The following is a 20,564-nucleotide window of genomic DNA, read 5'->3' as shown; positions in this document are numbered from 1 at the left end:
GGTTTCTTTTGACCCACCGTATTTTTGAAACCCCGCTCTCAGATTTCCTTCATCCCCCTTTTTGACATTTTTATGATACCGTTGTTACTTATCGATATCTAATTTGCAAGGTTCGGAGTGGAAATGGGAAGGGCTCGCCCTAGACTGTCTGGCACCCTAGGCAAGGCTAGCTTCTGGCACCCCCTCTGCATGGATAACATCACTGAGTCACATGGGAGGCACCCAAATTGGCGCACCCAGAAGGCCAGCGCCCTAGACAATCTCCTAGTTTGCCTAGTGGCAAGGCCAGCCCTGGAAATGGGTGGGCATAAAAAAAAAAAAAAGATCTATGAACATAATTTCGTCACTTGTCTTCATTTAAAATCCATCTCAAAAATCCCCCAAAAAAGTTTTGCATAAGGAAGAAATTGGAGGCCCTGAAGAAGGTTGGTGCAAAACCAAGAACCCCTACAGCTTGTACTGTTGGGTTACTATAATGTAACAGACTCTAATAAATGGTCTTTGGACATGTTGTATTGGCATGGAGAGGGTACAATGTGCCTTTCCTATTGGGATTGCAACAAGACAACTTCATAGATGGAAAGGTATCATACCACTGTGATAGATGCTCAGTGGTAGAGCATCTGCTTGGGAAGCAGAAGGTCCCAGGTTCAGTCCCCGGCATCTCCAGAAAAGGGTCCAGGCAAATAGGTGTGAAAAACCTCAGCTTGAGACCCTGGAGAGCCGCTGCCAGTCTGAGAAGACAGTACTGACTTTGATGGACCGAGGGTCTGATTCAGTAGAAGGCAGCTTCATATATGTTCAAATTTCCAACTTTTCTTCAAATTTTATTTCCAGCAGAAAGGAATGGTGTGTTAGAGATATGTAGACTTCTTTCGAGCTGTGGTGCTGGAGAAGAATCCTGAGAGTCCCTTAGACTGGAAGAAGATCAAATCAGTCAGTCCTAAGGGAAATCAACTGTGACTGTTCCCTGGAAGGTCAGATGCTGAAGCTCAAGCTCAAAGACTTTGGCCACCAAATGAGAAGGGAGCACTCAATGCAGAAGATCCTGATGCTGGGAAAGACAGAAGGCAAAAGAAGAAGAGGATGGCAAAGGATGAGATGGCTGGACAGCATTGCTGATGTAACTAATATGAATTTGAGCAGACTTCAGAGGATGGTGGAAGACAAGAGGGCCTGGCGCGACTTTGTCCATGGGGTCGCAAAGAGTCGGACTCGTCTGTGCGACTGAACAACAACAACAAAAGATTTCTTTTCCCTCCAGAAAGTTTACGAGTCTTATCAAAATCGGTTTGCTTCCCTCAGAATTTCCCCAGAAACCATGCTTCATTACATCTTGGTAAATGGAGTACTTTGTTTTACCATTGCAGAATAACAGAGCTGTTCTAGTGGAATTCAAATGAAGAAATCTTTCAGTTTTAAAAAAGTGTTATTTTATTTTCAAAACAGGATGTAAACCAATTAAAACCTGAACCATAGTATGGTCTAAAACATCCAGTGGTTTAAAGAATGGGCTAAGTGAGAGATGAGGTAAATAATATCCCATGGGACAGAGATGCTTTAGTCTTTCCCTTGCTGGTTTCTAGCTTTATGGATAAAGAGATGTTTGCTTCCTAACATGGGAGGAATTCACCTCAAAATTCCATTGCCTTCTTAGCAGATCCAGCCAAACAGTCCCCTCAATGGGCAACTCTGCCCACTTACAGTCTATTTACCTTATATGTGTCTCTTGTATCCTAATCCTACACATATTTACTCAGAAGTACACAGAAGAAGTGTTCATTTCTATTTCCGTCCCCCCAACCCCCCCAAAAAATGTTCCCTTTCAGCTTCAGGACACATAACACAACAAAATATTCCTAATCCAAAGAAAAATGGCATTAGTTTATTTTGTTGTTAATTTGTCCCCCCTCCCTTTGTTTCAGTAAGTGCTATTTTTTCATGTAACAGCCAAAATCCCTCCCCCCATTAAGTTTCTACTACATTTATTATTATTATTATTTATTTATTACATTAAATTTCTATCCCACCCTCTCCGCAAGCGGACTCAGGGCGGCTCACAACATTCGTTTTCACAAGTTAAAAACAAAAAACCCCCCCAATAAAACATAATTACAGTTTTAAATTTTTTAAAAACCATTTCATGGTGCTGTATCACTACAATGTACAATATAGGCGGGTTCTTCTTTTCAGACGGTGATCGCCAAGTACTCTGTATGATGTCAGGTGGCAGCTCTCTCCCGGTTAGATGTCAAAGGTCTGTCGAAATAATTCGGTCTTACAGACCCTGCAGAAAGTAGAAAGATCACGCAGGGCCCTTATGGCCTCCGGGAGAGCATTCCACAATCCTGGTGCTGCCACCAAGAAGGCCCTAGCTCGCGTCTAACGCAACCTAGCCTCTTTTGATCCAGGGATGGGAAATAGATTTTTTGTCCCTGAACGCAGTGCTCTCTGGGGAATATGTGGAGAAAGACGGTCCCGCAGATAGACAGGTCCCTGACCATAACAGGGAGCTTCACCTGCAAGGTGGATTCTAGGTTGCAAGGAATCCATGGCACAGGAAAATATATTGAAAATACATAGAAAAAGCCCAGCAGGAACTCATGTTAGGCCACACCCCCTGATGTCAAGCCAGCCGGAACTGCATTCCTGTGCATTCTTGCTCAAAAAAAAGCCCTGAATATACACAAAGGAAGATCCATAGGTACTTATTTGGATTGGAGAAGGCAATCATCAGCAAATATTCAGAATTTTTGCATTTGCAGAAGCAGGGGTATCGAACTCATTTACAATGAGGGCTGGATCTGACATAAATGAGACCTTGTTGGGCTGAGCCATGTCGGGCCGGGCTGTGTGTTATTTTATTTAAGATTAGGAAACAGATAAAAACTTTGTAAAGGACACAAACACAATCAAATATTTTTTTAAAAAAAACATGCTTAAAACATTAGCACTCGGTTTTAAAGGTGCTTTCTTTGTATCTCTCCTATAGCAGGGGTGGCCAACGGTAGCTCTCCAGATGTTTTTTGCATACAACTCCCATCAGCCCCAGCCAGCATGGCCAATGGCTGGGGTTGATGGGAGTTGTAGGCAAAAAACATCTGGAGAGCTACCGTTGGCCACCCCTGTCCTATAGGATCCAGGGAACTGGGCAACGGAAGCTCCAGCTCTTTCCTTCCTCAGGGGGCCAGGAGGGGGAGGAGCCTCAGCCAATAGAAGGAAGAGAATCTTGGCTCAGTAGCTCTGCTGTGCGATTGAGAGAGCCTGGCAAAGCAAGCTCTCCTTCCCCCTTTCCTCCCCAAAGGAGAACTAGTGGAGAAAGTAGAGGTTTTGCTCTGTAGCTCCTGTGCAATTGAGCAAGCCTTGCAAAGCAAGCTGTGATGCAGAAGGAAGCAAGAGGGAGGGAGAAGGAAGCAGATGACAGCCAGTTACTCGGGAGCCTGATAGAGGAGCCCTCTGGGGGCCTGATTCGGCCTCTGGGCCACGTTTGACGCCTCTGTTCTAAAGTATGTGTACCCTGATTTGGATAGCCCAGGCTAGCCTGATCTCATCAGATCTTGGAAGCTGAGCAGAGTCAGCCCTGTATTTGGATGGGAGGTGCAGAGGCAGGCAACGGCAAACCACCACTAAGTGTCTCTTGCCTTGAAAACCCTGTGGAGTCACCATAAATCATCTGTGACTTGATGACCCCCCCCACCCAAAAAAAAGGGAAACGTACACAATAAAAAAAAAGGGAGATTCGCAGAAGAGCCAGCAACCTGAAATCCAGGTAACACGCTGTTTCGACCACTCCTGCCTAAGAACCTCAGGCACCGAACAGGCAGCATTCAGGAAATCCCACTGAGGAAGCAAGAGCCCACATCCTGCCAGCTCTAAGAACACTGTTTTCCTGACTCAGTGTTTTGGGACGGATGGGACCATTCACAGTGCGAGTCCTTTATGCAGCGAGATGAGAGGGAAGCCGTCCCTCTCAGCCCGGGTGACCTCTTCTCCGAGGAGTTAAGAGCTTCCCCCTGGATGCTTCCCAGCCCATTCAATAATCTGTCTGAACTGAGCGTGGGCATGCTGTTCTCGCTAGCTGGCTCAGCAGAATACGAGAAGAGGTGGAGGGGAAGCGTCTGCTGGAAATCCTAGGTAAGAAGTAATTGAGCTTCAGCCCCTGAACCAAATCCCCAGCTGACACAAGGGCCGGGAGTTCGATAGAGGACTCTGGAACCGCACTAATGTATAACAGCTGGTAATCTGATCTCAGTTGCCTTTGCTGGCAGGGGAAATCTGCAAAGTGTACGAATGTGATCCCACCAGCAGGGGCCTGAGTGGTAAACAGCACTCCTGTCGCCTGCTCTCGCGTCTGTTGAGTGGCCGAAAAAGGAGGTGGAAACCAAATGAACACCCAGAGGCAGAGCCCGTCTCCCCCAGTGGAAGGGGTTTTTGTTGGCCAGGATTCAAAGAAATGACTGTGGGGGGGGGGGAGGGGGAAGAGAAGAAATGTAAATTCATAAACCACAGAAACATCTACTGTCCCGTGGTCATATCCAACTGAAATGTAAATTCGATGAATGGTTTCCCTTTATCCCATTTAAACACCAAACTTGGTTCATAGTCCTTCTCAGGGGTGGAATTCTGACAGGAGCTCCTTTGCATATTAGGTCACACACCCCTGATGTAGCCAATCCCCCAAGAGCTTACAAAAAAGAGCCTTGTAAGCTCTTGGAGGATTGGCTACATTAGGGGTGTGTGGCCTAATATGCAAAGGAGCTTCTACTAGAATTCTATCCCTAGTCCTTCTACTCAAGGTTTTCTTTGAAGACAACCAGAGCGTTGAAGACAACCAGAGAGCAAGCCTTTTCAGCAATGGCCCCTCGATGGTGGAATCAACTTCCAGAGACGGTGCGAGCCCTGCGGGACCTGAGCCAGTTCCGCAGGGCTTGCAAAACCTCTCTGTTTCAGCTTGCCTTTGGGACAGAACCTGGCTAAATGGATCTGTAGCCATCCAGGCATCTTGTGCATGATTGTGATCAATAGCACTTTATAGCACCTGTTTTATCTATTTAATTAACTATGTAATTGCATCGCAACTGAATAGTATTTTAAAATTGTTTGTTTTATATTGTATTTTATTTATATCATGGTCTTCCATGTCTGTGAGCCGCCCTGAGCCCGCCTTTGGCGGGGGAGGGCGGGATATAAAAATAAATTTATCTTATCTTATCTTATCTTATCTTATCTTATCTTATCTTATCTTATCTTATCTTATCTTATCTTATCTTATCTTTGCAGCAGGAACTCCTTTGCATATTAGGCCACACACACCGATGTAGCCAATCCTCCAAGAGCTTACAGGGCTCTTCTTACAGGGCCTACTCTTGGAGGAATGGCTACATCAGGGTGTGTGGCCTAATATGCAAAGGAGCTCCTGCTACAAAAATACCCAACAACCCTGCTTCTAATACCTAAAGAGGGGTCCCCAGGGCTTTTTTTTTTTCCCCTGGGGGAACATGGCAGAACGGAGCTCTGGAACTTCTTTGTGGAAACCAAATTCTCAAAAAATGCTGTAAAGTTCATGAGAGGCACCGCTGTGTGTCTGCTTCATTTCCTTCCTGAGAGTTTCAGCACCTCTTTTTTCCAGAAAAAAAAGAAGTCGTCCTAAGGGTCTCTCCCCCACAAACATGCTGGTTAAAAAAAAAAAAAAATCTATCTCCATACAGTGGCAAGTGTATGCCCATAACACAGGAGTGGAATTCTAGCAGGAGCATATTAGGCCACACCCCCTGATGTAGCCAATCCTCCAAGAGCTTACAAGGCTATTCTTGGAGGATTGGCTACATCGGGGGGGGGGGGTCTAATATGCAAAGGAACAACTGCTAGAATTCCCCCCTGCCCATAACACAGGGGCACAGAAGCCAACACCTCACCCCTTCCCCAGCAAATGGTATTCAGGGACACGCTACCTCAAAATATGGAGGCTTGTTTTGGCCCTTGTGGCTACTAAGCACTGCGAGGTTTGTGTGTGTGTTGAGTGTTGTCACATCACTTCAGACTTACAGTGACCCTATGGTTGTGATCACACACGCCAAATAATGCGCTTTCAATCCACTTTCAATCCACTTTCCCACTGGATTTTGCCAGTTCACACAGTCAAACCCAGTTGGAGAGCGGATTGAAAGTGCACTGAAAGTGCATTATTTACTGTGCGTGATCATAGTCTATGAATGAATGTTCTTCCAAATGTCCTTTTGTTAACAGCTTTGCTCAGATCTCACGACCTGAGGGCCACAGCTCCCTCGATTGCATCCAGGAGCGGCCAAACTTGCTTAATATAAGAGCCACACAGAATAACTGTCAGATGTCTGAGAGTTGTAAGACATGAATGTCAGCGTTTGAGAGCCGCAAGATGGAAGGAAGGAAGGAGAGGGAGAGGGAGAGGTGGAAATAAAGCAACTTTAACTTTAAAAGCATTCTCCAGGCTGTTGGCTGGCTTGGATTGGAGAAGTGATTTAAAGATAGACAGGGCGGTGGGGGCTTTGAGAGCCACACAATATGTGTGAATCAATCTACTTCATGCTGTCTCTTCCTCTTTTCCTGCCACCTTCAGCTTTTCCGATCCTTACTGCCTTTTCCAGTGACTTCTGTCTTTTCATAATGGGGCTGACCTGTGATAGCCTCAGTCATTATTATCGCTTCTGGAGAGAGAAGCCAATCATTTGTCTTTTTAGTGGTCCGTGGCATCTGCAAAACTCTCTTCCAACACCACATTTCAAAGGAGTCAACGTTTTTCCTATCAGCTTTTTTCATTGTCCAATGTTCACCCCCATGAATAGTGATGGGCAGGGCTTTTTTTTTTTGTAGCAGGAACTCCTTTGCATATTAGGCCACACACTCCTGGTGTAGCCAATCCTCCTGGAGCTTACAGGGCTCTCAGTACAGGGACTACTGCAAGCTCCAGGAGGATAGGCTATATCGGGGGGGGGGGGGTGTAGCCTAGAGCCAGCTTGGTGTAGTGGTTAAGTGTGTGAACTCTTATCTGGGAGAATGGGGTTTGATTCCCCACTCCTCCACTTGCAGCCGCTGGAATGGCCTTGGTTAGCCATAGCTCTTGAAAGGGCAGCTTCTGTCATAGCTCTCCCAGCCCCAGCTACCTCACAGAGCGTCTCTTGTGGGGGAGGAAGATAAAGGAGATTGTAAGCCTCTCTGAGATTCAGAGTATAGGGCAGGATATAAATCCAAGATCATCATCATCTTCTTTTTCTTTTTTCTTCCCTATAAATCACTGCTCTAGGATCAGTCTTGCTCTGTCATGTGTGTCTAATAAATTGGTTGCCAGCTAGGGTTGCCAATCCCCAGGTGGGGGCAAAGGATCCCCCGGTTTGGAGACCCTCCCCCCACTTCAAGGTCATCAGAAAGCGGGGGGGAAGGGAGGGAAATGTCTGCTGGGATCTCTGTTATTCCCTATGGAGATTTATTCCCATAGAAAATCATAGAGAATTGATCCACGGGTATCTGGGGCTCTGGGGGGGCTGGTGTTTGGGGTAGAGGCACAAAATTTTCAGTATAGCATCTAGTGACTCTCCCAAAAATACCCCCCAAGTTTCAAAAAGATTGGACCAGGGGGTCCAATTCTATGAGCCCCAAAAGAAGGTGCCCTTATTCTTCATTATTTCCTATGGAAGGAAGGAATTGAAAAGGTGTGCTGTCCCTTTAAATGTGATGGCCAGAACTCCCTTTGGAGTTCAATTATGCTTGTCACAGCCTTGATCTTGGCTCCACCCCAATGACTCCTGGCTCCACCCCCAAAGTCTCCTGGCTCCACCCCCAAAGTCCCCAGATATTTCTTGAATTGAACTTGGCAACCCTATTGCCAGCTCCGGGTTGGGAAATACCTGGAGATGTGGGGAGCAGAACCTGGGGAGGGCAGGGTATGGAGAGGGTAGGGACTTCAACCAGGGGTGGAATTCTAGCAGGAGCTCTTTTGCATATTAGGCCACACACCCTCATGTAGCCAATCCTCCAAGAGCTTACAAAAAAGAGCCTTGCAAGCTCTTGGAGGATTGGCTACATCGGCGGTGTGTGGCCTAATATGCAAAGGCCCTCCTGCTAGAATTCCACCGCTGACTTCACCAGGGCAGAAAGTCACAAAATCCATCATCCAATACAGCCATTTTCTCCAGGGGGATGGATCTCTTTAGTCTGGAGATAAGCTGCAATTCTGAGTGATCTCCAAGTTCCACCTTGGGGTGATCTTTGTCATCTGGAGATCAATTGTAATAGCAGGGGATCTCCAGGTGCCACCTGGAAAGCTGGCAAGCCTAATCCCTCTGCAGCACACTAGACTTCTGCCGCAGTCATCCAGGGGTTCCTTGTCAGATAATCCAATGCGACCAGGATTCCCTAAATGGATAATGTTTGAAAACCTCTGCGCTCAGGTGTCTCGCACAGTGAATCGATTGTTTCGGCAGCAACACAGCGAACGCTTGCAGGCTCGGCATATTCACCTGTGCTCTTGACATTCGCGAGCTTCCGTTAGACTCCACTTTATAATGTTTTAGGAATCAGTAGACGTAGCAGTGCGTAAGCTGTTGCTGATGTAAAAATACAGCCTGGCTAGAAATGAAATGCCTATTTAATGTGGTGGTGGTGGGGGGACTCAAATATGGAATAACAAACGAGGGGGGGGGGAACCGGGGGGGGGGGGAGGTCGTAAATAAAGAAAAACACTGAAGCACAACTGCCAACAGAATGCCTTATTACGGGGAAAGTGTACCGTTCATCTTAATCAAGTCATTTAACAGAGCTCAGGGGAGCATTAAATGAGGACCAAGAGGGGGAGGAAAAAAAAATCTTAATAGAGGGTATTGACAAGCTCTATTATTACATTATGAATGCTGATTTTGAAAACAACTGTGTCGAAAATGCTAAGGGACCTTAGCTAAGAGAAAGGAGGGGGGAGGAGACTGTGGGAGATGGTGTTTATTTTCAGATAATCGGCTGAGGTTTCCCTACCCCTTTGAAAGAGAGAGAGAGAGAGAGAGAGAGTCAGTTAGTTAGTTGTGTATATGGACTAATGTTGTGTATTACTAGTATTCCTGCCTGGCTCATTGGAGCCTTGAGGGCTGAGTTTGGGGACTCAGGAACAACGTGTAGTAGGATCTAAATCCCTGCTGCCCTGGCCCAATCACAGCCCCCTTGCTGCTTTGAATGATCCAATGGTGTCCTAGCGCGGGAACCTTGAACTGTATATAGTTGGCCCCATTGAACAGTCTTCTAGTTCAGCCGTTACCATGCTTGTACTGACCTGTTACCATGCTTGAACTGACCTGTAACCATCTAGCCATCTTATGTATGATTGTGACCTATAGCACCTTATAGTACCTGTTTTTATCTATTTTAATTAATTTATGTAATTGAATTGTATTTTAAAACTCTTGCTTACATTGTATTTTATCTAAATCATGGTTTCCATGTCTGTGAGCTGCCCTGAGCCTGCCTTTGGCGGGGGAGGGCGGGATATAAAAATAAACTTACTTTACTTTACTTACTTTACTTTACTTACTTTACTTACTTTAACTAATAAAGAGAGCTATGATCACTGCTACCTAGGGTTGCCAAGTCCAATTCAAGAAATATCTGGGGACTTTGGGGATGGAGCCAGGAGACTTTGGGGGTGGAGCCAGGAGACATTGGGGGTGCAGTCAAGATCAAGGCTGTGACAAGCATCATGGGACTCCAAAGGGAGTTCTGGCCATCACATTTAAAGGGACGGCACACCTTTTCAATTCCTTCCTTCCATAGGAAATAATGAAGGATAGGGGCACCTTCTTTTGGGGCTCATAGAATTGGACCCCCTGGTCCAATCTTTTTGAAACTTGGGGGGTATTTTGGGGAGAGGCACTAGATGCTCTACTGAAAATGTGGTGCCTCTACCTCAAAAAACAGCCCCCCCCCAGAGTTCCAGATACCCACAGATCGATTCTTCATGATTTTCTATGGGAATAAATCTCCATAGGGAATAACAGAGTTCCCAGTAGACATTTCCCTCCCCTCCCCCCGCTTTCTGACGACCCTGAAGCAGGGGGAGGGCCTCCAAACCGGGGGATCCCCTGCCCCCACCTGGGGATTGGCAACCCTACTGCTACCACACCTTGTCCTTGCGTTGAACCCATTATATATATAAGAGAGAGAGAGATGATAGACAGAGACAGACAGACAAACAGACAGACAGACAGACAGACAGACAGACAGACAGAGAGCACTCAACACAAAGTCTCCAAATGCACAAGGTGGAGAAAAGGCAGGCAGATTAGATAGATAGATAGATAGATAGATAGATAGATAGATAGATAGATAGATAGATAGATAGATAGATAGATAGATAGATAGATAGACAGACAGACAGACAGACAGACAGACAGACAGACAGACAGACAGAGCACTCAACACAAAGTCTCCAAATGCACAAGGTGGAGAAAAGAATAACAAATACCAGCCGAATGCTGGATTCTCTCTTTCAGAACTATTTCTACTGGTCCATCAGATCCCCTCTATTCCACAAAGCCTTGGGCTGATTATTTTTTTTGCATTGTGTTTGCTTACTGTATTTATGGACTGTGTCAGCCCGAGGCAGTTTGCGAAAATTCTAAATAATAATAAATTCGTCACCAGAACCGTTTTCACTGCCAAGCAGTGTCCCCTCTAAACTGAGTTAGCGTGAGCTAGCTCACAGGTCTTTAGGCCCCAGCTCACACATTTTTGTCTTAGCTCAGGGAAGATGGCCCCAGAGCACACTAATTTATGCAGTACCCCACAACTTTAATGCCAGTAGCTCACAAAGTAGAATTTTTGCTCACAGGACTCTGCAGCTTAGAGGGAATATTGCTGCCAAGGCATCAATCTGACATCCCATCGCCAAAAAGTCTAACCAAACGGCAAGAAACAGACTGTGAAAATAAGCAAAAAGTCAAACCAATGGTAAGAATACCTTGTTTAATCTAACCACAGAAGGCCCAGTGAAGCTGACAAGTGTTATTTTTCCCCGTCTCTAAAAAGGAAGAGAAACTCTTTACCTGCCTAGCTCACAGAGGGAGGGAGCTGCAAAGGAAGAGGCCCGTAAGGTTGCAGCTCTGGGTTGAGAAGGCAGAGAAAGACATATTTTTCTCTCTTTCTCACAATACAAGAACTTATGGGCACTCGACGAATTTAATGATCAGTGAGCTTAGAACAGATAACAGGGAATGCTTCATCACCCAGACAGTAATTAGCATGTGGAATTCACTGCCACAAGAAGTGGTGGCAGCTTCACGCCTAAACAGTGGATCACTATGTCTGAGGTACAGGAGGAGGAGGTGATTGAATTGGATTTATACCCTGCCTTTCACTATCTGAAGGAGTCTCAGAGCAGTTTACAATTTATTTTCCTTTCCCCTCCCCACAACAGACACCCTGTGAGGTAGGTGGAGCTGAGGGAGCTCTGAGAGAACTGCTCTAAAGAGGAACAGCTCTGCAAGAGCTTGTGAGTGACTCAAGGTCACATCAGCAGGTGCACATGGAGGAGTGGGAAATAAAACCTGATTCTCCCAGATGAGAGTTTGCACACTTAACCACTTAAACAAACTGGCTCTCAGGTATTGAAGGTATGAGCTTCATCTGAAAAAGTGTGTGTGCACACGAAAACTCATATCTTGACTAAAACTTCGTTATGCTTAAAGGTGCAACTGGACTCTAATTTATTTCTGCCTCTAAGCTTTTCTCCTCTGATCTAATCTGATTACCATGGATAGGGATGGAATTCTAGCAGGAGCTCCTTTGCATATTAGACCAAACCCTCCTGATGTAGCCAGTCCTCCAAGAGCTTACAAAAGAAGCCATATAAGCTCTTGGAGGATTGGCTACATCAGGGGTGTGTAGCCTAATATGCAAAGGAGCTCCTGCAAGAATTCCACCCCAACCATGGACATTGTACCTCCCCTCTCACCTGACCAAGATACAAGGACTCAGAGGTCCCCTTTCTGACCCATATCCAATAAAAGGAAGTTTGCCTTTTGAAAGCTCATAGCTTAGAAACCATGTTGATCTCTAAGGTGCTATCATTTGGCGCTTGGGAGGGGGGCTCAGTGGGAGGGCTTCTAGCCCCACTTGTGGACCTCCTGATGGGACTTGGGGGTTTTTTTGCCACTGTGTGACACAGAGTGTTGGACTGGATGAGCCATTGGTCTGATCCAACATGGCTTCTCTTATGTTCTTAATCCAACCTAGCTGTTCCCTTGTTAAAAGAAAAAACAGATATTTAGCTAGTGTCATAGAATTAGCAGGTCCCCTCAACCACAGACAGAGGGATGGGGTGGAGTAGGGTTTCCAGATCCAAGGTTGAAAACTCCTGGATATTTGGGGGTAGAGTCTGAGGAGGACAGGAACCTCAGTGGGGTAAAAGGTCCAGATAGTCCCCTATGAAAGCATCGGGTTGTTACCAACCTATGGGGTGATGTCACATCAGGATGTTTTCTTGATACTCTGGTTTTTCTTCAGATCGCATAAATCTTTCGCCTTTTACTAGAGATTTCCATAGAGGATGTTTTCTTGGCAGACTTTTACAAGATGGTTTGCCATTGCCTTCCCCAGTCATCAACACTTTACCTCCAGCAGGGGTGGAATTATAGCAGGAGCTCCTTTGCATATTAGGCCACACACAACCCTGATGTAGCCAATCCTCCAAGAGCTTACTGAAAAGAGCCTTGGAAGCCCTAGGAGGATTGGCTACATCAGGGGTGTGTGGGCTAATATGCAAAGGCGCTCCTGCTAGAATTCCACCACTGACCCCAAGCAAGCTGGGTACTCATTTGACCGACCTCAGAAGGATGGAAGACTAAGTCAACCTTGAGCCGGTTACCTGAACCCAGCATCCACCGGAATCGAACTCAGGTCGTGAGCAGAGCTTGGACTGCAGTACTGCACCTTACCACTCTGCACCACAATGCTATAAACTTCACCCTCACAAGCATCCATGAATTCATCTCTTTGTTTTATTTTATTTATATCCCGCCCTCCCCACCGAAGCAAGCTCAGTCTGGAGAGAAGCTGTGATTCCAGGGGATCCCCAGGTCCCACCTGGAGGCTGGCATCCCTAGCAGGTGGCTTAGAGTCCCCATTCCTTTGGTCCATGTGAATGGACCCAGGTGCATGCTGGGAAATGTGTCATCCGCCAAATCTCCGCTTGCAACGCAGCCATTTGAAGAAGAAGATGATGATATTGGATTTATATCCTGCCCTCCACTCCGAAGAGTCTCAGAGCGGCTCACAATCTCCTTTACCTTCCTCCCCACAACAGACACCCTGTGAGGTGGGTGGGGCTGAGAGGGCTCTCACAGCAGCTGCCCTTTCAAGGACCTCTGCCAGAGCTATGACTGACCGAAGGCCATTCCAGCAGCTGCAAGTGGAGGAGTGGGGAATCAAACCTGGCTCTCCCAGATAAGAGTCCGCACACTTAACCACTACACCAAACTGGCTCTCCAGAGCCAGTGTGGCAGAGCTCCACACCAGGTACAAAGAGGTCTTGCGAGGGGAAAAACCAGGCACTGTTGTAGCCTCCCTGATGCGCAGATGCTTGGGAGAGAGTCTGTATGTGTCTCCTCTTAAACTTGAGCTGGGCTGCAGGTGTTTTTAGTTTATCACACAGAGGAAATGACTTTTTTTACACCTAATTTAATCTGAAGCTATTCACAGTTGAGAAAATGGCTCGGCAACAGTGACCTTTGTAATGACTAACACATTGCAGGTGGTCGAAATGCCAGCCCGGTGGTTAATGTTTGCTATCGGAGAGAAAGGAATTAAGTGTTTACCCCCCCCCCTCCCCACCGCCCCGGCCCTGTTGTCTCTCCATTTATAGTTTTGAAACAACAGCTGGCCCCCAGAATAAAGACAGCCCTAACCCACAATTAAAGAGTTGTCTCCAAAGTGGTGATCGATTTCCCCCCACAATCAGTGCCCTTATTCTTCTCCTTTCTACGGACAAGCGGTAAACTTTAACATATGTCGCTGCAATCCAAACATGTTATTAAGTTTCAAATATTATGGGTCAAATCCTGCAGTCCCTGCTCGGGGTAAAAAGGGGCGGGAGGAATCCACAGCAGGCCATCTTTCACTGAATCTGGAGCACGGAGACTTAATATCCTTCATTCCATTCTTGGCAATTTAGGCCACACGAGGGTTTTGTGTGGGAAACTTGGAGGGTGTTTGGGAAACAGGGTTGCCGCCCCCTGGATGGCTCCTGGAGATCTTCCACTGTTACAATTGATCTCCAGACAAGGCCGGCCCTGCCAATAGGAGAACTAGGTGATTGCTTAGGGCAGGGGTGCTGAACTCATTCGTTATGAAGAAGAAGCTGATATTGGATTTATATCCCGCCCTCCACTCCGAAGAGTCTCAGAGCGGCTCACAATCTCCTTTCCCTTCCTCCCCCACAAAAGACACCCTGTGAGGTAGATGAAGATATTGGATTTATATCCTGCCCTCCACTCCGAAGAGTCTCAGAGCGGCTCACAATCTCCTTTCGCTTCCTCCCCCACAACAGACACCCTGTGAGGTAGATGAAGATATTGGATTTATATCCAGCCCTCCCCTCCGAATGTCAGAACGGCTCACGATCTCCTTTACCTTCCTCCCCCACAGCAGACACCCTGTGAGGTGGGCGGAGCTGGAGAGGGCTTTCACAGCAGCTGCCCTTTCAAGGACAGAGAGCGGCTCACAATCTCCTTTCCCTTCCTCCCCCACAACAGACACCCTGTGAGATAGATGAAGATATTGGATTTATATCCCGCCCTCCACTCCGAAGAGTCTCAGAGCGGCTCACAATCTCCTTTCCCTTCCTCCCCCACAACAGACACCCTGTGAGGTAGATGAAGATATTGGATTTATATCCCGCCCTCCACTCCGAAGAGTCTCAGAGCGGCTCACAATCTCCTTTCCCTTCCTCCCCCACAACAGACACCCTGTGAGGTAGATGAAGATATTGGATTTATATCCTGCCCTCCACTTCGAAGAGTCTCAGAGCGGCTCACAATCTCCTTTCCCTTCCTCCCCCACAACAGACACCCTGTGAGGTAGATGAAGATATTGGATTTATATCCAGCCCTCCCCTCCGAATCTCAGAGTGGCTCACGATCTCCTTTACCTTCCTCCCCCACAGCAGACACCCTGTGAGGTGGGTGGGGCTAGAGAGGGCTCTCACAGCAACTGCCCTTTCAAGGACAACCTCTGCCAGGGCTACGGCTAACCCAAGGCCATGCTAGCAGGTGCAAGTGGAGGAGTGGGGAATCAAACTCGGTTCTCCCAGATAAGAGTCCACACACTTAACCACTACACCAAACTTGCTCTGGGACGGATCTGACATAAATGATCTGGCTTGTCGGGCTGGCTTGTCGGGCTTGTCGGACAGATCTGGCTTGTCGGGCTGAGCAATGTTGGGCCAGGCCGTATGTGTACCTATTTAAGCAGAGAGATAAACTTTATAAAGGATACAGATAAATTAAAGATTTTTTTAAAAAAAACCCTTAAAATAAAACATGCTTAAAACTTTAGGACTTGCTGGTCTTAAAGGTGCTTTCTTTGTGTTTCTCCCATGGGATCCAGGGAACTGGGCAAAGGAAGCTCTGGCTCTTTCCTACCTCCCCCAGGGGACAAGGAGGGGGGAGGAGCCATAGCTAATAGAAGGAAGAGAGGCTTGGCTCAGTAGCTCTGCTGTGCAATTGAGAGAGCCTGACAAAGCAAGCCCTTCCTTCCCTCCTTCCTCCCCAAGGGAGGAGCCTCAGCCAATCGAGATAATAGAGACTTTGCTCTGTAGCTCCTGTTCAATTGAGCAAGCCCTGCAAAGCAAGCAGGGATGCAGAAGGAAGCAAGAGAGAGGGAGAAGGAAGCAGATAACAGTTAATTGCTTGGAGGCTTGATAGGAGCCCTCCGAAGGCCTGATTAGGCCCCTGGGCCGCATGTTTGACACCCTTGGCTTAGGTTGCTGGCCTTCTGGGGGCACTGAATGGGGCGCCTCTATGTGACTCAGTGACACTATCAGTGCGGGGGGGGGGGGGGTGCCAGAAGTTAGCCTTGCTAAGGGTGCCAGACAGTTTAGGGCCAGCCTTGTCCCCAGATGACTGAGACCAGATCTCTTGAAGAAAAACGTTGTTTTGGAAGGTGGACTCAATGGCATTATACCCTGAGGAGGTCCCTCCTCTCCCAAACCCCACCCTCCTCAGGGTCTACCCCCCATATCTCCAGGTATTTCCCAACCCAGAGCGAACAAACCTAGAAGGAGCGGGCTACAGATGCCGATAACCTCCAATTCTTTCCTCAGATAAATGTAAGGAAAGAATCTTGCTGAAATGAGTGCTGAGTTGGCAGCCACCAGGTGGGGCCTACGGTTCTTCTGGAACTACAACTGGACAACAGAGATAAATTCCCCCAGAGAAAATGGCGGCTTCAGAGGGTGGATTCTATGGGATCCTTTCCCCTCTAAGTTTTCCTTTTCCCAAACTCTGCCCCTCTTGGGCACTGCCCCCCAATCTCCAGGAATTTCTAAGACTGGAGTTGGTAATCCCAGGGTTGCTGCATTTAATATAAGAATGTAAGAGAAGCCATGTTGAATCAGGACAACAGCCCATCCAGTCCAACACTCTGTGTCACACAGTGGCCAAAAAACCCAGGTGCCATCAGGAGGTCCACCATTGGGACCAGGACACTAGAAGCCCTCCCACTGTTGCCCCCCCCCCAAGCACCAAGAATAAGACCATCACTTGCCCCAGAGAATTCCAACAATACGCTGTGGCTAATAATCAATGATGGACCTCTGCTCCATATGTTTATCCAATCCCCTCTTGAAGCTGTCTATGCTTGTAGCTGCTACCACCTTCTGTGGCAGTGAATTCCATGTGTTAATCACCCTTTGGGTGAAGATGGACTTCTATTTAGCCATTCTAACTTGACAGCTCAGCAATTTCAATGAGTGTCCACAAGTTCTTGTATTGTGAGAAAGGGAGAAAAGTACTTCTTTCTCGACCTTCTCTGTCCCATGCATAATCTTGTAAGCCTCTATCATGTCACCCCTTGGTCGACATTTCTCCAAGCTAAAGAGCGCCAAGCACTTTAACCTTTCTTCATAGGGAAAGTGTTCCAACCCTTTAATCATTCTAGTTGCCCTTTTCTGGACATTTCTGCTTGGATGCCGAGAATGCGCCTTTCTCTAGGTGGCTATTCCTTTTTGGTAGAGACAGGTTTGTTCCAAATTGCCTCATTTTGAGTCTGTTTCTCCCTTACAACAGACAAACCGATGGATCTCACATCGGTTTCTTTCTGTTTCCCCATTCAAAGGGATGCATTTTCAGTGTTTCTTTTGAGTCAAATGGCATGTGACATTAAAAAAAAATGGCATTGAACTCTCCCCAAATCATCCATGGCACTAAGAGAGTCTACCTTTTTCACTTAGACTCAAAACAGATTGCAGGGTGTAAGTCAATGCAATCGACAGGGTGGGACCTCCAGTAATCCGTGTAATAGGGTTAGGATTGCAGTAATCTGAAACCAAACAGAAATCTCAACCAAAGCTGAAACAAAGGATAAGTACTGACACATGTCCAGAAATGGAGAAACTATGTAGCACGACAGGGCTTTTTTTGAGCAGAAGCACACAGGAACGTGGTTCCGGCTGACCTGGTGTCAGGGGGAGTGGCCTAATATGCAAATGAGTTCCTGCTGGGCTTTTTCTACCAAAAAACCCCTGTAGTAGGGTAATACATATGGCAATAGACACTGCATACTATACATAGTAATATGGTCCACGCAGTCTCTTTCCTTTTATCAAAGCATTTTTTCTGAACCATTCTTTAATAGCATAGTCCTAGTGCCTTTTGTAAAAATGCCCTCATGAATATTTCAGCTTTGCGTAGTATAGCGAACCCACTGTCTATAGCACACACAATCATAAAAGAAATCAAAATGCCCATATTTGCTCTGTTCTACCTTTCCTCCAAAGACTGCCTTATAATATTTCTCCATTTGACCTTCACAGTAACATGGGATGTCAGGACAGCAAGTGGCCCAGAATCGCCTAGTAAACTTCATGGGTGAGAAGGTGGTGGTGGCCGCAAGCATCGATGGCTTCAAGAGGGGATTGGATAAACATATGGAACAGAGGTCCATCATTGGCTATTAGCCACAGCTTATTGATGGAACTTTCTGTCTGGGGCAAGTGATGCTCAATATTCTTGGTACATGGAGGGAGGCAGTGGAAAGGCTTCTAGTGTCCTGGCCTCACTGGTGGACCTCCTGATGGCATCTGGGGTTCTGGCCTCTGTGTGACACAGTGTGTTGGACTGGATGGGTCATTGGCCTGATCCAACATGGCTTCTCTTATGTTCTTATGTAGAAGGGATGTAAGCCGACCTGGACCTCGTGATACTACATTGGTTCCAAAGCGCATAGGTGTTGACCTTCTCATTTTGCATACCCACCATACCTTTGTTCTTTTTTCTCTACACTATGCTATGCAGCAAGAGGAAAAGATTGTTTGTGATAGGCTGTAGCAAGGATGTGATGGGTTTTTGTGATGCACACACAAATGCGTAATGATATTGCATCCATAGAAAAGCCCCTGTCTCTTGCTTCCTCAAATGGGTCCCCTTATTGATCGAACACCACATAACTGTGGTTATCGTGAGTCAGTTGTGACTCAATGGCTTCTCCTTCTTCTTCTGGAGTATTTGAGCTAGCGAGCCAGTTTGGTGTAGTGGTTAAGAGCAGCAGTGGACTCTAATCTGGAGAACTGGATTTGATTCAGCACACCTCCACATGCAGCAGCTGGGTGATCTTGGGCTAGTCACAGTTCTCTTAGACATCTCAAGAGCAGTTCTCTTTCAGAGGTCTTTCAGTCCCACCTACCTCACAGGGTGTCTGTTGTGGGGAGAGGAAGGGAAGGTGATTGTAAGCCACTCTAAGTCCCCAAGTGAAGGGTGGGGTGTAAATCCAATCTCCTCCTCCCAACTTTTAAAAATACAAACTTCTTTAAAAATAAACACAGTTCCTGTTTAAAAAAAAACCCAGATTTTTGCAACATCTTTGACTTTGCAACATTTTGAGGCAGAGGCATTCATTCTAGTCTGCACCACAACTATCATTTGGCTGCGTCAACCCTTCCGTTCCTCAGCCTTTGTTAATTTTTGAGAACTGGACTGATGAGAATGCACACATGCATTTAGGCCTGTTTGATATACACTGAAATCTGAACTTCTGCAGTCCTGGTGGTGGTGGAAAATGCTATCAATTTGTAGTTGACTTATGGTGACACCGAAGGATTTTCAAGACAAGAGATATTCAGAGGTGGTTTGGAGGGGGGCAACAGTGGAAGGGCTTCTAGTGTCCTGGCCCCACTGATGGACCTCCTGATGGCACCTGTTTTTTGGGCCACTGTGTGACACGGAGTGTTGGACTGGATGAGCCATTAGCCTGATCCAACATGGCTTCTCTTATGTTCTTATGTGACACAAAGTGTTGGACTGGATGGTCCATTGGCCTGATCCAACAGGGCTTCTCTTATGTTCTTCTGTGACACAGAGCTTTGGACTGGATGGGCCATTGGCCTGATCCAACATTGCTTCTCTTATGTTCTTCTGTGACACAGAGTGTCAGACTGGATGGGCCATTGGCCTGATCCAGCATGGCTTCTCTTATGTTCTTCTGTGACACAGAGTGTCGGACTGGATGGGCCACTGGCCTGATCCAACTTGGCTTCTGTTATGTTCTTATGTGACACAGAGTGTCGGACTGGATGGGCCATTGGCCTGATCCAACATGGCTTCCCTTATGTTCTTATGTGACACAGAGTGTCGGACTGGATGGGCCATTGGCCTGATCCAACTTGGCTTCTGTTATGTTCTTATTTGACACAGAGTGTCGGACTGGATGAGCCAATAGCCTGATCCAACAACGCTTCTCTTATGTTCTTATGTGACACAGAGTGTTGGACTGGATGGGCCACTGGCCTGATCCAACATGGCTTCTCTTATGTTCTTATGTTCTCATGTCATTGCCTGCCTCTGCATAGTAACCCTGGCCTTCCATGGTGGTCTCCCATCCATGAACTAACCAGGGCTGACTCTACTTAGCTTCTAAGATCTGACAAAGATCACCCCAAGTTGGGGCTTGGAGATCACTCAGAATTGCAGCTCATCTCCAGACTACAGAGCTCAGTTCCCCTGGAGAAAATGGGAGGGGAGAGACTCTTTATACCTCACTGAGATTCTTGTCCTTCCCAGGATAAACCCCCAAATCTCCAAGGGTTTCCCAACTTGGATCTGGCAACCCTACCCCCCCCCACATCCCCTGCCTGAGGCTGGGGGAGGAGAACCTGACCACCTGGGGAGGGCACAGTGAGGGGGCTTCTAGTGTCCTGGCCCCAATGATGGACCTCCTGATAGCACCTGATTTGTTTGTTTTTTTGCTTCTCTTATGTTCTTATGCTATTGCCTGCCTCTACATAGTAACCCTGGCCTTCTGTGGTGGTCTCCCATCTAAGAACTAACCAGGGCCAACCC

General features: G+C 46.9%; 1 non-coding gene across 1 annotated transcript; it reads left to right on the top strand.

The window, feature by feature from the left end:
* The first annotated feature begins 12,499 nt into the window (after positions 1 to 12,499).
* LOC132582822 (U5 spliceosomal RNA) lies at positions 12,500 to 12,616 on the top strand. The gene has a single exon (XR_009556203.1). It is a non-coding gene; the product is annotated as a U5 spliceosomal RNA (small nuclear RNA).
* The last annotated feature ends 7,948 nt before the right edge of the window (positions 12,617 to 20,564 follow it).

The sequence above is a fragment of the Heteronotia binoei genome, chromosome 14 (genome assembly GCF_032191835.1).
Source record: "Heteronotia binoei isolate CCM8104 ecotype False Entrance Well chromosome 14, APGP_CSIRO_Hbin_v1, whole genome shotgun sequence".
NCBI lineage: Eukaryota > Metazoa > Chordata > Lepidosauria > Squamata > Gekkonidae > Heteronotia > Heteronotia binoei.
This window is presented reverse-complemented; position numbering and strand designations above follow the sequence as displayed.